Source organism: Schistocerca gregaria, chromosome 5, assembly GCF_023897955.1.
Source record: "Schistocerca gregaria isolate iqSchGreg1 chromosome 5, iqSchGreg1.2, whole genome shotgun sequence".
Taxonomy (NCBI): Eukaryota; Metazoa; Arthropoda; class Insecta; order Orthoptera; family Acrididae; genus Schistocerca; species Schistocerca gregaria.
In genome coordinates, this window is record NC_064924.1 from 332264732 (window position 1) to 332285752 (window position 21021).

General features: G+C 37.6%; 1 protein-coding gene across 3 annotated transcripts in view; it reads left to right on the forward strand.

Moving 5' to 3' along the window:
• LOC126272199 (proton-coupled folate transporter-like) overlaps positions 1-21021 on the forward strand; it is a 236990-nt gene that overhangs the window by 150662 nt on the left and 65307 nt on the right. The gene's annotated exons all lie outside the window — the stretch shown is intronic.

Here is a 21021-nt window from a genome sequence, read left to right on the forward strand (position 1 = left end):
AAGTTATAGGTTTGTGTTCCACTACAACACCCAAACATGATTCTTGGTACAGTTGGGACCTGATTCAAGAGATTCTGTTGTGAGATAAAATAGTTGGCTGAAATTGAAATGCAACAGTAGTGGTGTGCCAATACCACTACTGTTCCTAATAGTTAAGAACCCAGCTGTGCATTCTTGTGTCCATCACCCTAGTGAATATTGTTTTAATAACTTTCTCATATTTAGTGAATTTACGACTGATTTGTTCAAAAATTTTCTGCAAAATGCTGCTATTCCTAACTGTGCTTGCAGTTGTTTTTTCTTGGATGGTCTGGACATTTATTAATCATATCTAGCTTACATAGGTCTGGTCTTATTCCTTCCCTGTTTATCACATGTCATATAAATTTAACTTCAGTCTTACCAAATTGAGACTTGGATAATTTCAGGGTAATTACCTGCAAATGTCATCAAGATATTAGTTTATCCAACATATGTAATCTTCACAGGTTTGTGATATTATTGGTACATTGTCTATGTATACCAACATCTTGTGTTCCAGATCATGCCCAATTACCTTACTAAGAACTCTTATGAAACCACTCACTAACACATTCAATCCAAATCGTAGAATCTTGAATTAACAAGCCCTACCTTTCAATAGAAATTCTAGAGATTTGTGCAACATATCATATAGTTTAATTTAGCAATATTATGTATTAAATCCATAGTACTAATATACTTTGCCCACACAAAACTAGCCAACAACTCGTTTATTATGAGAGGTCTGTTTCTTTCTGGTTCTATTACCATATTTAGTGCCCTCACATAAAGCACTAGCCTGACCACCCCATCTGGTTTCTTAAAGACAATTGGTGGGTTATTATAGCAACTATTAGGAATTTGTATTACATCCCAATTTATCATCCTGTTAATTTCATGCTGTATCATGTCCTTTGATGCTACTGGTATCTTTTATGGTCTCACATAGAAGAGATCATGAGGCTTTATCTTTAGTGTGAATAATCTCTAATGTCTCCTCTGAATTAAGTCATCATGATTTATTAATATTAGCTTCTATACTTTTCACCAATATGCTTTCAATATATGTAGTATCCATATGTATCTCTGTTTGATATATCACACTTTCTGCTGTGTATCACATTCACATTCACATTCAAACATTAGAGATTATTCACTCTAAAGATAACGCCTCATGATCTCTTCTATGTGAGACCATAAAAGATACCAGTAGTTATTTAAATCAGATACATGGAACATCAGGTACTTTAAATTGTATGTGAAAATAGAAAAATAGATTAAGATTTCCAACTGTACTGATTTACTGTTTGTTTCTGTTCTTCCCATTAACTTCACTCTAGAGACTGGCAGAGTCAGTAATAAGTGCATCAAATTATAAATCATTAAGAAATTCTGGTCCACAACAAAAATTTCACTGCCTGAATCCATATTTATCATGCTATCTATCAATAGTCAGATGTAATTTTTAGTGATATATTGATTCTCACCTAATAAATCATATATTATCATGTTACTTTTGTCACACCTAAACACAAGAGATTCCAGTGACACCAGCTCAATTGCAGCAGCTTCAGAAGGTCAAGCCTTTCTTCCAAAGTTTATCAGGTTTTCTCTTTTTGTATTGTTTTGTTGGTTATTGTATTCATTTCTCTTTGTTCTGTAAGTGACTGTTAGCTTGGACTTGTCAACACCTGTGTTTGTACAACTATTGTTCCAATCTTTTGACTGGTATTCTATCATATCTAGCTGTTTCAAATATTGTAAAATGCTATTAAATTTTCCCCAGTCTTTTCCTAATAACTTATCTCATTCTTTCCAGAGTAGGGGCTGATAATAACTTTCAGCAAGTGATCCTCATTAATTGAATCACTGTGGTATTTTACTTTATGTTATTGACATTCAACACAATTTCTGTATCCCATCCATTCTACATCTATATTCAATGCTGTTATATGATTTCAACCCAAATCATATCAATCAAACTTTCTTTTGTGATCCCTCACTCCAGTACATGGCTTTGAATTCCCTTTCAAAATCAATAAAAGACTTGAAATCATCTACCCTCAGTGTACCCCACTGTACTGCATTTACTAATAAATGGCTGACTACAAACCTAATTTAGTTGTGGTCTGAAAATGTACTGGGTAACATCCTTGAGAAGTAACACAAGATAAATTCAGGGTGTCCGAAAAGTCTTTCCCTGATTACATAAATTGATAACTCAGGCTAGAAGTAAAATACAAATATGAAACTTGTCTCTAATTGTTTACAAACTATCAAGTTTTTTCCCATGTCAGTAAACTTCCACAAGAGCACCCTTGGTAGCACGTAACACATCTAGGCAATATGCAATTTCCATCCACACAATAGCCAACATCACTGGAGAAATCGATTCAACGACTGTGGTCATCCATTGCCCCAGGGTTTCAAGATCTGGTACACGTGTTCAGTAGACCTTATCCTTGACATAAACCCATAAAAATAAGTCTAATGGGGTTATGTTAGGAGAGCATGGAAGCCAAACAGTTGGCCCATCAGGACCAATCCATCGTCCAGGAAAGCTCATATCGAGATAGGCACGAACGTCCAAACCCCAATGAGGCGGTGCACCATCTTGCTGAAACAAGACATCGGGGTGATACTGAAGCGGCTGAGGAACAGCAACATGTCCAGATGGTAGCCTCAGCGAAGAAAAATGGCCCGATAATTCGATTGTGCAATAGTGTGCAACAAACATTCACTTTTGGACTGCCTCTGGTGCACTCCATGACCTTGCCAGGGGGTTGTGAACCCCAAATGCGCACATTATGGCGATTCACTACTCTACTGACAAAAAAGGTCGCTTTGTGGGAAAAGGCAATTCGTCAGAGAACCACCATCATCCTCAATACGTGATAGCGTTTCAACGACAAAGCCATATCAACATGTACTGTCATTGGGCAACAATGCCTGAACAATTTGCACTTTGTATCAAAACAATAAATATTTGTGTAAAATTTCATGGAGAGAGAATTTTGGCATCTGTAATTCACATGAGGCCCTGCGCACCAATTTCTTCGGACTTCACAGAAAAGACTGCCTTACAGCTTCCACCCTGTCTGCTGAGATTCTTGATCAACCAGACCTCGGAAGGTCAGCAACTGATCCTGTGTTCTTGAACTTCTCATACCAGGCTTTAATGCTCTTGACATCAGGTGGATTCCTTCCAAATGTTGTCTGGAAGTGTCTCTGCACTGTGGTTGGTGATCGTGTATCATGGTACCACAGGACACACTGTGCCTTCTCCTGATTGGTTAACATGGCTTCTTGGGCACTGCAGCTCATCCACTACTCATGTACTGTGAACCTAAAACAGAAAAAGAAACTTTGATAGTTGTAAACAATTTGACACAAGTTTCATATTTGTATCTTACTTTTAACCTGAGTTATCAATTTATGTAATCAGGGAAAGACTTTTTGGACACCCTGTATTTCCATCTGGCATAAATTTAGGAAATTTATGATTGTGTGCTTCACTAAGGGTTGATGTAAAATCATCCCACACATCATTGTGTTGATGGCTCTTAATTGGTTCCTCATCACTACTCTTTTTTCTGGTTGTAGGTAGTAATGAGCGACTGTATCATCACTACTTTGTATTCATGAAACAATAAATGTTTGTGTAAAATGTCATGGAGAGAGCTTTTTGGCATCTGTAATTCACATGAGGCCCTGTGCACCGATTTCTTCGGACTTCACAGAAAAGACTGCCTTACAGCTTCCACCCTGTCTGCTGAGGTTCTTGATCAACCAGACCTCAGAAGGTCAGCAACTGATCCTGTGTTCTTGAACTTCTCATACCAGGCTTTAATGCTCTTGACATCAGGTGGATTCCTTCCAAATGTTGTCTGGAAGTGTCTCTGCACTGTGGTTGGTGATCGTGTATCATGGTACCACAGGACACACTGTGCCTTCTCCTGATTGGTTAACATGGCTTCTTGGGCACTGCACCTCATCCACTACTTATGTACTGCGAACCTAAAACAGAAAAAGAAACTTTGATAGTTGTTAACAATTTGACACAAGTTTCATATTTGTATCTTACTTTTAACCTGAGTTATCAATTTATGTAATCAGGGAAAGACTTTTTGGACACCCTGTATTTCCATCTGGCATAAATTTAGGAAATTTATGATTGTGTGCTTCACTAAGGGTTGATGTAAAATCATCCCACACATCATTGTGTTGATGGCTCTTAATTGATTCCTCATCACTACTCTTTTTTCTGGTTGTAGGTAGTACTGAGTGAATGTATCAATGTCAGGAGTAAAATTACTGACTGCCAGGATTGGTATTATTTCTTCCATATATACCTATGATTACAGCTGCTGGCACCAATAAGAGAGGGCCAAAATGACACATGCACAGATGGCCAGTTGGACAGCTCATAGCAGCACTGGCGCTCTGTGAAACCAAATGCATCAGGTGATGCAAGAGGTTGGCACACACATTTGAAACTGCTGCTCCCATCTTCCTACAACTATTAAATGTGTGCCGTTGCTTCCTATTGACATCCAAAGCCTGCTCCCACACCCTATTCAGTGTGTAACTCTGGTGTCTGTTGAAATTGTTGCTGTATTGTTGCTTTTTGTTCTGATCTCAGCCACCTATTTGGTAACTGAGTCCCAATATGTTGACACATGAGCCAAAACTCTGTTGTTGTCCAACTGTAGTTTTTGTCTGTTTTCAAGGCAATGCTCAGCTATGGCCAACTTGTCAAGCTCCCTTTTGCATAATATGTATCTTGTGCTTGGTACAATCTCCACAACTGTGCAAATTGTCTGGCCTATATAGATGCTGCTGCACTCACAAGGGATGCCACACACACTGGGCACATGAAGTGCTATGTCATCTTCAACAGGGCACAACATATCTTGTGCTGTGGAGGCCACTCAGAACACTGGTCTCAATCCAGGTCTCTGCTCATTGCCCCAAAGTATGTCAGGAAAGCCACCGGCTTGGCTTCTTGTGCCAATTTACAAGCCATCCTTCTTTGGTGACACCTGAAAGCATTTGCAATTTGCTGTAGTCATTATCCCTGAACACAAGTGCTGAAATTTGGGCAGTAGGTGGTCATCATCATAAATAACTTTGTCTCTGTGTATTGACATGTTCATAACCACTTTCTTGTGTACAGGGTGGTGACAACTACCAGTGTTCAAATATCAATCAGTGTACATTGGTTTCCTGTACACAATATGACCAAGTTGGCCTCCTGATTTGCACTCAACTAAAACCTCTAAGAATGGTAGCTTGCCATCCTTCTACATGTCAGTGGTAAATATAGTGTTGCGATGGACACCACTCATGTGATCCATGAACTGCTGTTTTGTATTTTCACCATGAAGCCATATCAGAAAGGTGACATTGACATTCCTAAGGAAGCAAGACGGACTACATAACATCACAGAGTTAAGAACCTGCTCCTCAAAGTACTCCACGAAGAAATTTGTAACCACAGGAGACAGTGGCAAGCCCATTGCTGTGCCATCTGACATTTCATAATATTCATTACAGTACAAGAAGTATGTTGTCATTATAACATGATGGAACAACTTGACGATTCCAGATGGAAACTGTTGAGCCAAAAAATCCACCGTGTCTTATACTGGCATCCTCATAAAAAGTGACACCACATCCCGACTAACCATTATATCGCATCGACCTATTTTCATGTTCTTGAGCATTGCAATAAACGTCTACAAGTTTACAACATGATGTTCACAATGACCCAGCTTTGGCACTAATAATAATCCTGCAAGATGTTTTGCCAGTATGTAGATGGGCAAACTGATTGCACTAACAATGGGACTAAGAGGAACATGTTCCTTATGTATCTCGTGCACTCCATAAAGCCTGGGACGTCGGGTGGTATGAGGCATTAATTTCTTCCCCATGACATCTGATAAACCAGATTCCTTTAATAATTTCCCTGTCTTCCTGACTATTACCTGTGTCAGATTGTGACTAAGCTTCCAGAATGCATCATCTTCTAATAAATTTAGCACCTACAGGTGGTAGTCTTCAATGTTCAGAACCACGGTGGCATTTCCTTTCTCAGCTGGCAAGGCAACCAAGTCCTTATTCTGACACAATAAGCATAAGCCATGTCGTTCCTCATGGCTAATATTTGATTTTGGTGGCTTAGTCATTGACAGAATATGGCTGGCTATTAGTGTGACACCGTCAGCTGTGTTGTGCAAGAAATCCCTAATACGTTGCTCTATTCCACTGATAATTTCCAAAACTGGCAGATATTGTGAGACTGGTGAAAAATTAAGGCCTTTACTCAGCACTGCCACAGAGCCTTTGTCCAGTTCTTGTATGGATTGTTTAACATCTGTTCTGTGGGCCTTATCATTGTCCATGTCAGTTCCTCCAGGAGTTAAGTGGTCAAACTTGTTATGTTGCTTACACATTGTCTTGCACAAACTAGCAAGCTGTTATGCTGCAGTGGTTACATCTACCCAGTCCCAATAAAATGGTGACAAAGTTGATGGCAAAAATTGATGATGATAAACAGGTTCCTGGTATTAAGATCCAGCTCATATCTTGTCTGCTGTATCAGCTGCCTCACTGTGGCATGACTTGTCCTCTTCAAGTTTCTGTCCACTAAAGCAGTTGAGATGTGATGCTTAATTGTAGCAAAGCAAGTAATTACCTCCTTTCCCCAGCAGCATTGCAAAAATTCTAAAGAACTCAGCAGATGTGATTTCTTTTTGTGCAGTTTTTCCAGCAGTTTCACACTGCACATTTTGTCCTCATTGTAGAGGAAAGGTATGTGTCCAGTCCTGGCAGTCAGTAGTTTTACTCCTGATTACAGTAACAGAAAGCTCAATAATTTTATTGAAATTGACACAGCTTGAAAAGTGAGAAGATTTTATGCAGTCATGCTACTGCAAAAGGCTCTGACGATGCCAAAGAATAAAGATGGGATGTCTTGAGTGTGCAAGGTATTATTCACCTATGAGTGTAATGTAGTACTACCATGCTCATTTGGCAATCCAGTGTTTGTAAATAAATATCATTTTCTTTAATTAAATGATAGTTTTTCTACATCTCTATTTGTCAATTTTTATACATCAGTATTAGTCTCTAGTATTCCAGTTTCTACTGTTTTGAGCCATTCAGTTATTGTGGCTTGGGTGGTCTTAACAGAATTTATGTGTCATAACTGACCCTTTATCTTGCTGTTCAATAATTCCAACTCTGTGTCTATTTCTTGTACATGTCTGAGCACTAGGTCAGTGTAGTTTCCAATCTATCCATTCTCTCATTGACCTGTGTCATAGAAGTGTTGATATTTAATTCCTTCTGTTGTAATCTGGTATCCATTTGGTTCAAACTTGAATCTAATTGAATAAAACTGTTATTTATCGATGAAAATTTTTCATTGACCTGTAGCATGAATGTATTTAAAAAAAGCTCAGATTTTTTGTGATCTCTTATGAGATCTATGGCTATTGAACTCACATCCTAATTATTTAATATACTGACACAAAGTTATTGCTATAACATCCAAGTAAACAGTCATGGCCTTGGATTTAAAAGAACTTTATGGGACTTGAAGTTGTCTATTATTCACTCAGTGCTAGTTATGCACCATATTTGCCCAGTACAAAATATTTATCATCATAAAAACAAACAAATACATTGTTCTTGACCCACTAGATGTTTATAGCTGGAAAGGTAGACGCCGATGTACACTCTTAAACAATGTCTCACATTGCTGTTAAGTGTTGACGTGGTGGGCTGGAATGTGTTGCACAGTGCCCACTATCTCTACAATATGGTCAAGGTGCTATGTGCTGAAGCAGACAACTTATGTAACCACATTCAGTTATTCTTCATAGCTTCAAACTGGTTTGCTGGAAATGTACTTAAGTATTGCTTGATTGATATTTAGCAATCCATAGATGCAAGCCAGTCATAACCTGTGATACTGTCAATGAATAAACTTGTTACTGGTTGATGATATGCATGGTAACACATCATTGGTTCTTATTACTACAGTTAAATTATTCTTGAATGATGAAAAATAGAGTTTTGACTGGTAAATATTGATATTTCATTTTATATTGATATTTCATTGTACAGCAGAATAAAACCACTTGCCATAGGAGAGACCAAGGTGCAAGACCTGACCAGTCTGCCAACCCAGCACCTCCTATTCTAGTCCTGTCACAGGCTTATCATACCCCATCCAAGGTGAAAGTAGCCATGTCATATACCAACTCTGCTGCAATCACTGCACAGCCTTTTTTGTTACTATGACTGCCAACCAGCTGTCCCCCAGGGTGAATGGACACTGCCATACTGTTGTCAAGAACAAGTTGGCCATCTGATGGCACAACATGGAGCTAAGCACAACAGGCTCAGTTTCAATGGCTGCCCCACAGCCTGAGTTATCTGGATCCCTCCCTCCACGAGCAGCTTCTCTGAACTACGCAAGTGGGAATTATCCTCACAATACATCCTCCTCTCTCGTAATAATCCTGGCCTCAGTCTCAGGTAACCTACTGTCCCACTAACCTCCACCTAATAACTTCCCCATCCTCCATTTTTTCACCCCCTCTCAATTCACATCACCATATTGCCTTCAGCATGTGCTGCCTTCCCACTGGCCACTACAGTTGTGCCAGCCCATATACCTACCAACCCTCTCTCATGCATTCCTAGCCAGCAAACTGGCTGTGTACCTCTAAGCTGCTAACCGCCCACTCCCAGTCCCTCTTCTTGCCCCCATCACAATCAATCCACCTTCCACAGAAAGAATATTGGTACTGCCAGTCTATCTGACACCCTGCAGGGGAATAGCTGTGTGCCTGCAAGTGTGTGAGTGTATGTATATTTGTATATTTTATTAAAAATAAAGATTCCAAGACTTACCAAGCGGGAAAGCGCCGGCAGACAGGCACATGAACAAAACACACAAACACACACACAAAATTACGAGCTTTCGCAACTGGCAGTTTCTTCGTCAGGAAGGAAGGAAGGAGAGGGAAAAATGAAAGGGTGTGGGTTTTAAGGGAGAGGGTAAGGAGTCATTCCAATCCCGGGAGCGGAAAGACTTCCCTTAGGGGAAAAAAAGGACAGGTGTACACTCGCACACACACACACATATCCATCCGCACATACACAGACACAAGCGGATGTGCGGATGGATATGTGTGTGTGTGTGCGAGTGTACACCTGTCCTTTTTTTTTCCCCTAAGGGAAGTCTTTCCGCTCCCGGGATTGGAATGACTCCTTACCCTCTCCCTTAAAACCCACACCCTTTCATTTTTCCCTCTCCTTCCTTCCTTCCTGACGAAGCAACTGCTAGTTGCGAAAGCTCGTAATTTTGTGTGTGTGTTTGTGTGTTTTGTTCATGTGCCTGTCTGCCGGCGCTTTCCCGCTTGGTAAGTCTTGGAATCTTTATTTTTAATATATTTTTCCCATGTGGAAGTTTCTTTCTGTTTTATTTACATCGTCATTAATTTGTATATTTTATTTTATTTTAACTCATCAAAGGATAAAATCTGAAAGATATCAAGTTTTCTTCCTTTGTGTGTGCTAATTGACAGTTCACAGTTGTTTTAATCTAGCTGCCTCATGACAAATATTCACATCACTCTTAAATACCTCTCTGATTTATTACCTATTAATTCCTAAGCTTAGGATCCAACAATCTTTCATGAAAAGAACACAAAAAGCACTGTGAGTACTGGGAAACATTGTGATTTTGACGGATGCATGTGATGCAACATATGGAGGGGAAAGAGGGGCTTTGTTATCAGGATTGGTACAGGCTGGCCATAAACAAAAAGATAAATTTTCAGATCCAGGGAAATGGATCCTGAGAAGTAAAGTCGATAGACCTAGGAGATAGTTAATCTACCCCACACCCCATCCCAGTACCCCTCTGTAAGTAAGAATTGTCCCCAAAACCCAGACGAGTGGTGTCTGTCATCCTGCAGAATGAGTACATTGAGTCTTCCTCACTGAATCCTCAAAAAGTAGTTTCAACCCCATCTATGGTAGCCAACCGGTAATCACAACAATTGCTACATTCTCCACTGAAAGTGTTGAAAATTCCGCCATGCCTTGCTCTATTGCCCACATATATGTTATCAGTCATTTTTCAACAATTGTTAAACCCAACATTGATCTTCTTTTAATCAAACTCCCATAAATATAATGACTTTAGTATCCTCTTTCTTTTCAAATACAAAAGTAAAAATTTTATAAATTTAAAACAGACCCTACCTCCTAAAAGTAGCAGTCAGTAAAAGACTTACAAAAACATATTTCAGTGAGATTGTCACACCTGCTTATACTATCAGTTCTAAAGACAGGAAAACTATTTCCCTTAGTAACTTACTTACAGTAAGTACTCAATAAATTCTTACTCCACCTGTATTATGTAACCCATGAACTTCACCAATCTCCAGTTCTTTCAAAAATAATACCTTTCATTGTGATTTGTCTATTATAACTGAAGGCTCTTTGTACCAGTGGTAAAACTTACTATGTTTCTCTCTTCTTTTTTTAAATTAAGATATAAACAGACCCTACCTCCTAAAAGTAGCAGTCAGTAAAAGACTTACAAAAACATATTTCAGTGAGATTGTCACACCTGCTTATACTATCAGTTCTAAAGACAGGAAAACTATTTCCCTTAGTAACTTACTTACAGTAAGTACTCAATAAATTCTTACTCCACCTGTATTATGTAACCCATGAACTTCACCAATCTCCAGTTCTTTCAAAAATAATACCTTTCATTGTGATTTGTCTATTATAACTGAAGGCTCTTTGTACCAGTGGTAAAACTTACTATGTTTCTCTCTTCTTTTTTTAAATTAAGATATAAACAGGTAGTAAAATAAACTACAGAGTAGGAAGAAGGAAGGATCACTCCAAAGAAAATGAAATAAGAAGAAATATAATAACTGAATCAAGATTTTATAGGCATTAGTTACAAATTCACAAAGAATGGGAACTCCTTGAGGTTCAATCGAGGCTATTGTTTACTTCTAAATCTTCTTATCAGTGTTACTCTCCTTTTTAAAAATTTTTTTATACATTCTTCCTCATTCAACTATCTTGCCTTCGGAAAGGTATCTAATTGTTCTAGACAGCTGAAAATGGACAAAGCTTTCTGCCATTCTCTGCCTAACATTTTCTTGGTTAAGTAGACAAGCATCCTACTAATCAAGGCTCTGGTTGGATGGAGAAATTTTATTCACATTAAATACCATTCAAAAAATGTTCTATAACTACCACAACTTTTATTACAAGATCCTTTTGTTTTGGTTCTGATCAATACTTGTGGCAAAATTCTTCCCAATTGTGAAATTATCCAGCATTCAGCACACACTGTTCTTCAGATTCTCTCCAAATGTCCTATAGCAAAATGTTCTTTATGTGCATGATATGAGGAAGTTTGGATTGCACCCTCAAAGGTTTTCAGAATTATTAATGGGTGGATTATACCATCAGGTCTAAATAGAGGGAATTTACTGTCCAAACTATTGCTGTTTTCTAGTCAAACATTCTTCTATCATTCTTTAACTAAGCTGCTTGCAGAAGTTTCTAGTTTCTCTAGATAATTTAATTTCCTTTTAAATTTTTGGATTCATTTAACACTCTCTATTTTCATTCAAACTTTTACAACACACATCATTGTGGGTTAATTGAAGATTCATGAGCCAGGTATAGTTATATTTAGTTTGAACAGAGCTCTCTTCATTTCATGCAGTCATCCTTTAAACAATACTTAATACTCCATCTTTTACCATCTGCCAACTCAACTGCAATAGTTTTTTATAACCTTTTGTTATCAGGCTTGTAGTATCTTGCTATTAGTTCCCATCTGTTTTCTTTTAATAACTCTGTCTCATTCTTTCCTAGTTTGATTTTGTTTTCTATGTCCATGAAATGTTTGTCTTCTTTATTGTGCAATTCAAAGCTTACTTCATTGATTGTCTCCAAAAATTTATTTTTTCCATGTTGATATTATCAAACACTTATTTATTTAGATTCTCTGTTAATTTTATCAGTATATTTAAATATATGAATTTTTAAGTAATTTAACTCATTAGCAATCTTACGTATATATGGTTTCAATAATTTCTTTTCCTCTCAACAGTCTTGAATGTGAATTTCAAGCTGTGCATGTAACATAACTGCAGGTTAAGTATTAGCCCTTACTTCATCTGTTAAGTCTTCAGTACATACCACATCATTAGGTTCTAGCATTTCAGTATTCCCATCTACTTCCACTATATTAACCTTCAGTTTCTCTTTTAGATTTCCTATCAGTGCTTCATTATCAACCTTTAATTCTTTTATTGCCTTGTTGTTAGCTTTTATGTCCTCATTATTAGCTTTTGTTATCTCTTGCAACATTTCTTTAATCAAATGTACACATTTCATTTCATTTTTCTGAGTTAAGTATTTTAGCTTCAAGAACTTAATTTTAACCCTTTCTGGGAAAATTACACAGTAATAATTATTACTCAATAATAATTATTACTCAATTTTTCCTCTACTACTCTCGTATTTCATTACATTTTCAAAATCGAGTACAAATAAATGTAGCTTTTTCAGACATCACTTTACACAATGAGTACTGTTCACAACTCACTGTTCACAATGTTAACTGAATACACTACTATTTGTATGGCCTCACCTGCTGTCTCAATACTGATCTAGGTGCACTTTCAACTCTGCATTATCAAGCTTGTGTGCTCGCATCCAGAAGCATTTGTGATGCCATGCACACCGTGAAATGCACTACTGATGATCTTTCCACCACTCTCCCACATCCCACCAGCAATCTCCACTTGTAGAACTTAATCAAATCTGCCTTTTCTTCTTTCTTCATATAGTCAATATTTTTTTCAATGTCCTGTAACTCTGGATTATATTCAAGTCCACCCATGGTCACCACAAATTCTGTGATATACCTCATTGTTACATGACCCTTTGCTTGCATACTATCAAAATCATATTCCTTGTCTGTATATGTAGGTCTATACTATTTGTGTGCATAGTTCGTTTGATTTCTCATTGTTTCTGGGAATTATTAACATCCAAATATTTTGGCAGTTTACAGGATGATGTAGGATTTTAGTTCTGTATTAGTTGTTAGTGTGTTGGTATAGTCAGGTGTAACTCATGTACTAGATGCTTTTGAGAATTCTGAGATTCAGTAATTCACTTAGGAAAAGAGCAAGATCTTGAAAGCTAGTGGTAACTGTTTTGTATTATGTGTTTCTGTGTGCCACACACCAATCTACTATAGGTAAGTGGTTGCCTTTCTCTTATTTTAGGTGTTAGATATCTCTCATTCCTTTATCACTTAAGATGCATGAACTTCATATTTCTGATGAAATGGTTATCATTTTTTAGCAATATATCTTTCATGTTAATAAGTAGTTACATAATATAGACTTTGCCAATGTAATATTTCTTTGAAACTATACTGCAATATTACTTATAATTTTTTAAACTTTGCTCAGGTAAATACCCTTTGGCAAAGTACGTTGATTCAAACAATGAAATTATGCCATTTCGCTCCACTGAAAATCATTTATTATTATCTTATCTTACACTTCACAGTTACAGAGTTTTCCATCTTACTTCAATTCAGTAGCATATCGTACAATCCTTCAATACTGAACTTCCTACTACAGAGGTTGAATTCAAGCAAATTTGCATGTCATTTTTGTTGATTTTATAATTACAATCTATAAATAATGAGGATGGAGAGCTGCATCAAACCAGTCTTTGGACTGATGACCGCAACAACGAATGATAATGAGTGCAAGGAATGAGAACAAAATAGTGATATCTTCTTGCAGTTGTTGAGCACCTTCTAAAAGTGACACTCTGAGTGGCATGGTGATGGGTCCATTACCAATGAAATATATGAAGCCATGTTGCTCTGATCCTCACTCATTCAACGCAAAACATAAAAAACAAAATCTTGTAATTATTTGCCAAATCATATTTGGCAAAACTTAATGAATATGTTTTATAATGAAATATTTATCTTACATTGCTCAGGTGCAAGGACAGTATGTGACCAAAATTCTGTCACATTACAAATGATGTGCTGTCTGAAAAAACCAGCACAAATGTTCAGTCATGTTTCATGTTTCATGAGACCCCAAGGTCGGCGGGTCGCTGGGTCCCCCAGGGTCCCCGAGGTCAGCATGGTTGCGATGCTGTCCCACTGAGATAATAATCTGGTTAAGACATTATTTGGGCAAGCACCCACGCCATCAAAAGTTGGCACTTGTCTTCTTGCTAACATTTAAAAGTGGTATGAAGTCTGGCAACTTGTTTTAAATGTTCATAAATGTAAAACTGTGCACTTTCTAACAGTCCAATCCTCACAGAATGGGGAATTCTTGAAATGATGTAATTTAAACATTTACATTTGAAAAATGGAAAGGCCTACTTGTAAATCAGACAACACACATAAAAACACATTCAAACAATCACAGCTCACAGATGCATGACCACTGTCTCAGGTCACCAAGGCTTACTTGTTGAGCAGTATTTTTGTTTTGCCTGTCTGCAACTCAGCACCTCCTCTAGATAGTGAGTAGCAATCTATCCTTTTCATAATATTGTCATTATTCCATTCTAGAGCTTCCATAGTTGAGTTATATATCCACGTAAATTTATTGCATGAACACATAAAAGTGTACTTTCAGTGTGGATATCTGAATTACACTGAAGCAAAGTAACAGCTGCTCTATGAGATTTGATCTACACATTTTCTTAGGGATTCTGAATCCTGCCTACTCTGAGGGACCCTTCAGCAGTCTCTGTGGTGTTGGAAGCTTCATGAGGAACTTGTTGTGATGTGACAGAGTTTGCCGCAAGGTCCAATCACAACATACTGACCAAGAAGTACCTCAAATGAATAACAGTGCAACACTAATATTTATACTGATGTATATCACATGCAAAAATGCCAATCTGTGAGTTATTTTAGACACACCCTCCATAGATAAACAACACATTTTGTTATTTATACATGACTGTGAATGTACAACAATTTTGTACTTCTAACTCTGGAGGGAACAATCATTAGTTTAACTATGCAAAAATTCTGTTGCCTCACACTTTCTCATCAAATGATTATTCAAATGAGTGCTCAAATGATTATTCAAATCTTTTGTTCACATTGCATTGGAGTCACCAGAGTTTCAAACCTTTTGTTCACATTGCATTGGAGTCACCAGAGTTTCAAATAATACTCCAGAATAGCCAAGACTTTTGTCAGCATCTTTTCTGTCATCTCTATTTTCCTTAGGTTCTATGGCCAGAGCCACACCATAGGCTTAGCAGAATTTTCTGGGTGAAGTATCAGGAAAGTCAGCGAGGTACAAGTCAAATACTAACGGTGAGAGGTGATCGTTGGGACAATCTGTTGTTGAAACTCCTCTCCTTCCTTGTCTTGTTTCCAACGATTACCTGGAATTTTCTAATCACTTAATAGGCTATTAGCAGGTTGCACTATTGTTCTGCAAGGTATAATTTGAAGTGCCAAAAGCAGCAGTGTGATCAACAAATGTTTTGGATGATCTTAGCTTCATTTAGAACTCAGTCTCTGTGAAGAATGGAAGCGACAACATATAGTCACAGCAGCTGCAACCTTACCTGAAATCTGACTAATCAATTGTAATATGCTCTAGGATATCACTATTTGTTTGATTATGGAGCATCCTTTCAAAGAGTTTGTAGAAGGAGTTAAGAAGTGCTATAAGGTGATAATTTTCTACCTTCTTGCTGGGTTGACCAGTTATCAAAGTAGAAATTATTTTTGCTTTCTTGATGTTTGATGGTAAGTGACCAGTCTATAGGATGACAGTAAAGAAGTGCACCAAATTCTTCTTAGCATATCCTCCTGTAACATTCAGGATGGATGTCATCAAATCCAGGACTCATAAAATGCTTGAAGTCCTTCATTGCCATGTCAGTATGTGAAACTGTGAAGGGATTTGCATATTCTAATTATGTAGATCCAGACATTTACAGATCACGAAGCTGACATATAATAACGCCGGTATGTTTGTAGCTGGATAGTATTCTTGATGTAGTAACAACTTGGGAAGAAATATGGTTTGGTGCCACTATAGAAATATTTCCTCATACTGTTCCACTTCCTCCGAATCTTTTCAGAAGACTGCATGCTGTCCTGCTCAAGTGGGTCAAGCCCATATTTTTACCTGTTTCTGTCCATTTTTGCATCCAAGATATGTCCAAGCTGAACAAAAATACAATCACCTGAGGCTACTTTATTCCAATTATTTCAGGACTTATTTTTGTTTCAAATGAAACTACTCTAATCATTTCACAGCCACTGTTTCCTAGTTAATAGGCCTTTACTTAGCACTTAAACCACATTAGGGGCTATTGCATTGCTTTTGGGTACGTGATTCTACCTTTTCAAAATCTGGGCCAACATTACAGCAAAGTAGTGGTATGTGGTCCCAGAAAATTTTTGCTAAGTAATAAGTATTTAAAATGTCTTAGACTAAAGAATTATGGTAACATAGCAATAAAACATGGCAATACTAATGTGAACACACTAAATTGAACAGATTCAAACAAAGACAGACAATGTCTGTTGTGTATACAACAGACATGACACTTACAAATTAATAAAATGAATTAAAATACTCAAACAAAAGAATAGGAATTCTCTAGCCTCTACATTACATAAAATTTTCTAACTATGGAGCTCAAAAGTATCCCCTCTCGAAAAGTCGTTTTGATGGAGATATTTACAACAGGTGGTCTGACATATGTCATTACATCTTTCTTGTGACACCACTTTCAGTATTTTTTACATTTCTCTACACTCTCTGCTGTAGTGACTTCCACTGAATTCACCCCTGTGATTACACCAGGGTACTTATGTTTTTTGTATATAACAGTCACAAAACAGCCCACATTCAGATTGGCAAACAGATCTTGCTTCTGAAATAGTCCCATAGCTGTAAGTTCTTCTGAGCTCTTCCTCAGAGAACCCCAACTCTGATGATGAATCTTGAACACTAACATTATCAGTGTCAGTTCCTGTGTTTTCAAAAGTCTCTTTTATTTTCCTGAGTCCTCCCCTCTTTTTGGGGACAGAACTAGAAGAAGTAGGTATAGACTTGGTGCAGACCATCCCACAATTTAACAAGTTCCAGATTAATAATAAAATGTGAAGAATTACTCGACCTTATTTTCAGAGTATAAAAGTAACTACTTATGGTAGTTCATTGTCAACTGCGAAATGTTCCACACTTGTATGCATGAACCAACAACACAAAGTAGGAAGATAACAAAATTCGTGCTTCTTCCTTGCTGTTCAAAATGTTATCATTGGACATTAGTGGCTTCTTTTTGAAGCATTTCAAATATCTGAGAATCTTGCTAGTGCTGCCATCTATTGTTTAGGTTAGGTACTACTTGCAAATGTTGATGCATCTGCACATACTGAAAATGAGTGTTTTTCCTACTTGTTGCCTCCTAATGGCCAATGTATCCCCAGTTGATAGTAGTTCAGTCACTATATCATGGTCACCACTTTGCTGAAAGCTCCGATATATTGTATTATGAATAGTTGTTTATTAGCCTCATAATGTACATGTTGTTGTTGTTGTGGTCTTCAGTCTTGAGACTGGTTTGATGCAGCTGTCCATGCTACTCTATCCTGTGCAAACTTCATCATCTCCCAGTACCTACTGCAGCCTACATCCTTCTGAATCTGCTTAGTGTATTCATCTCTTGGTCTCCCTCTACGATTTTTACCCTCCATGCTGCCCTCCAATACTAAATTGGTGATCCCTCGATGTCTCAGAACATGTCCTACCAACCGATCCCTTCTTCTAGTCAAATAATGTACATAATCTACATAATTTGATTCATGTACAAGAGACATGTCAACATAGAACAACTGATGTTAACAAATTGCATAATAATTATTATAATAATACAGCTGTGTTATGTATACATACAATAAAGACTGATACTTAATTACCCCCTCATTCAAATTATCATTTCATCCTCTATGAGTTCTCCTACTGAATAGTAGCATTTTTCCCACAGAATCTGCTGTAGCCATGTTTTTAGGATCTCTGGCTTCATATTAAATATGCTTTTGCACATTAACTTGTTATATATTGTCATCCCCATATACTGTAGAGTCCATGCACATAATTTCAATTGATGCATGGGTAGCCTAAATTATTTTCATTTCTCACGATATATGTGTGGTGAAAATGATTCTTCTCAAATACAGGGTGGCTCACAAAATGTGTTACCATTTTGTTTTTGAATATAAACTTTATTGGCAATACAATCTGAAAGGAACATATACTACAATGAAGAGCCATCCATGGAGATTTATTCTAACTCAGCACATGCTCAATATGTCCACTATTTCATTTCCTAACTTCCTTCAAACGAATGCTGAAGTTAGTGATTACCCTACGGCACATGTCTTCTGTAATTTCACTGCAAGCTTGAAGAATAAGTCTTCTGAGCTCCATTAAAGCACGTGGATGTTTCAGGAAAATTTTTTCCTTTAGGTACCCCAAAGAAAAAAGTCACATGGATTGAGGTCTGGACTATTGGGGGGCCAGTTTTGTCCATCATTGAAGCAACCTGGAAACCTGAGTGAAATTACCCACATGTCGAAATGCTCATGTAAAAACTCCAACACAGTGTTTGCAGTATGTGGCCTTGCTCCATCAGGCATGAACCACTGCGTGTTGAAGGTCAAGGCAATAGCAAGAAGCTGTGGAATGAAGCTATTGTGTAGCATGCTAAAATAATGCTCGCTGTTCACAGTTTCTTCAAAGAAAAATGGTCCAGTAAGTCCGTGACTGGAAATTGCTGCCCACACTGTAATCCTCGGAGCATGATGCACTTGTGGGTTTTCAGTGGCCCAAAAACATACATTTTGTTTGTTAACCACACCATCTAACTGAAAATGTGCCTTGTCTGAAAACCAAACGTTGTTGAGAATTTCTTCCCTATCCTCCGCCCACTGAGCAAACTTGTGTTCATCAGTGAGCATCTGTGCACAGGTCATCTTGTATGGGTATATATGCAGGTCACTTTTAAGAATGCGTTGAATGGAGCATCTGGATATTCCCAGCTGTACTGCTGCCTTTCTACATGATTTTCCAGGACTTCTCTGTACACCAACTTGTACCACTTCAATATTCTCCAGCGAACAAACAGGCTTAGGTCGAGGTCGCTTTGTTTCCAATACTGTTCCTTCCTGTACAAATTTATCGTACAACCTGTGGATGGTCTTCTTGCAAGGGACCCATCGTGTGTTAAACTGTTGTCAAAAATGCCTCTGAGTCACAACAATGCTTTTCGTTTCATGAAAAAATAACACAATTGCCGATCGTTGCTGTGTCGTCAGTCTTCCATTGTCAGCCATTTTTGCTTTTTGCTTACTAGTCTCCTAGCAGCAGTATCACGAATTACATGTCATTTCGTAACTCATTTGTTTTTCCAAGCTCTACTGTAAAGATCCCAATGGGACATCTAATGTGCGTTGTAAATTGTGAAAGAAACAATTGGTAACACATTTTGTGGGCCACCCTGTAATTTTTATCTGCTGTGAAAGAAGATTCTAATTTTGTAAATCTGTATGGGGGCACAATTAGGATTCATATTTTCTGAAACAATGGGCCATAAGACTCTGTTTGCCGTGCAGTACACATGTATCTGACAATTTTCTTCTGCAGTTTCAGTATTTGATATACACTACGTGACTTCCCCAGAAAACCATACCATATATAATGACAGATTCAAAATAACTGTGGTATGCTATCTTTTGTATACTTATCAGATGGAATTTTCTAGTATTTTTATTGCAAATACAAAAATGCTTAGTTTATTTGATGGGAAGTCAATATGTGTATTCCGGCTTAAGTTCTTGTCCACATTTAGTCCTAGGATATTAGATCATTCAACTTCCTCCATAAGCTGATTGTTACATTGTAGTTTAAGTTCCACACATTTCAGTGTTTGGTTTTTGAAATATATCATTTGGATCTTCAAAGAATGGAAAAGTCAGGATGGAATGTAACAATATTAGAGAAGGAAAGTTGCTGCTCACCATATAGCGGAGATCCTGAGTTGGGATAGGAACAACAACAAAATTCACACAATTATAGCTTTCAGCCATTAAGGCCTTTGTCAGCAATAGACACACACACACACACACACACACACACACACACACACACACACACACACTCACTCATGCAAATGCAACTTGCACACACGTCTGCAGTCTCAGATAACTGTAACCGCAGTGTGGTTTCAGTTACCTGAGACTGCAGACATGTATGCAAGTTGCGTTTGCATGTGTGTGTGTGTGTGTGTGTGTGTGTGTGTGTGTGTGTGTGTGTGTGTGTGTGCATGTGTGTTTGTGTGTGTCTATTGCTGACAAAGGCCTTAAAGGCCGAAAACTATAATTGTGTGAATCTTTATGTTGTGCCTATCGTGACTCAGCATCCCCGCTACATGGTCAGTAGCAACTTTCCTTCTCTAATATCATATGGATCTTTGTTGTGTTCAATTTGAACCCATTTCAATGGAACCAGTTTTCTAAGGTAACCAGAGTGCTTACAATGGAGCACAGAATTTTTTCTCAGCATCATTTTCCATTAAAATAGAAATATCATCTGCAGACAGAACTAATTGGGAATTTATGTTTGTATGTAAGTCATTTTCATAGGATAGAAACAGGGTTGTCCACAAAATGGAACCTTGAGGCAATCTTATTATACTCCATTTAGAATAATAATTCACTGCATTTGAAATAGTAGTTACCCTTTATTTTCTGTTCTGAAAGTCTGATGCAAGCCAATATTCAGAGTATTGCCCTTAATCGCATATTTGTCTAATTTGTAGATAAGCAAGGCATGGTTCAAGGAGTCA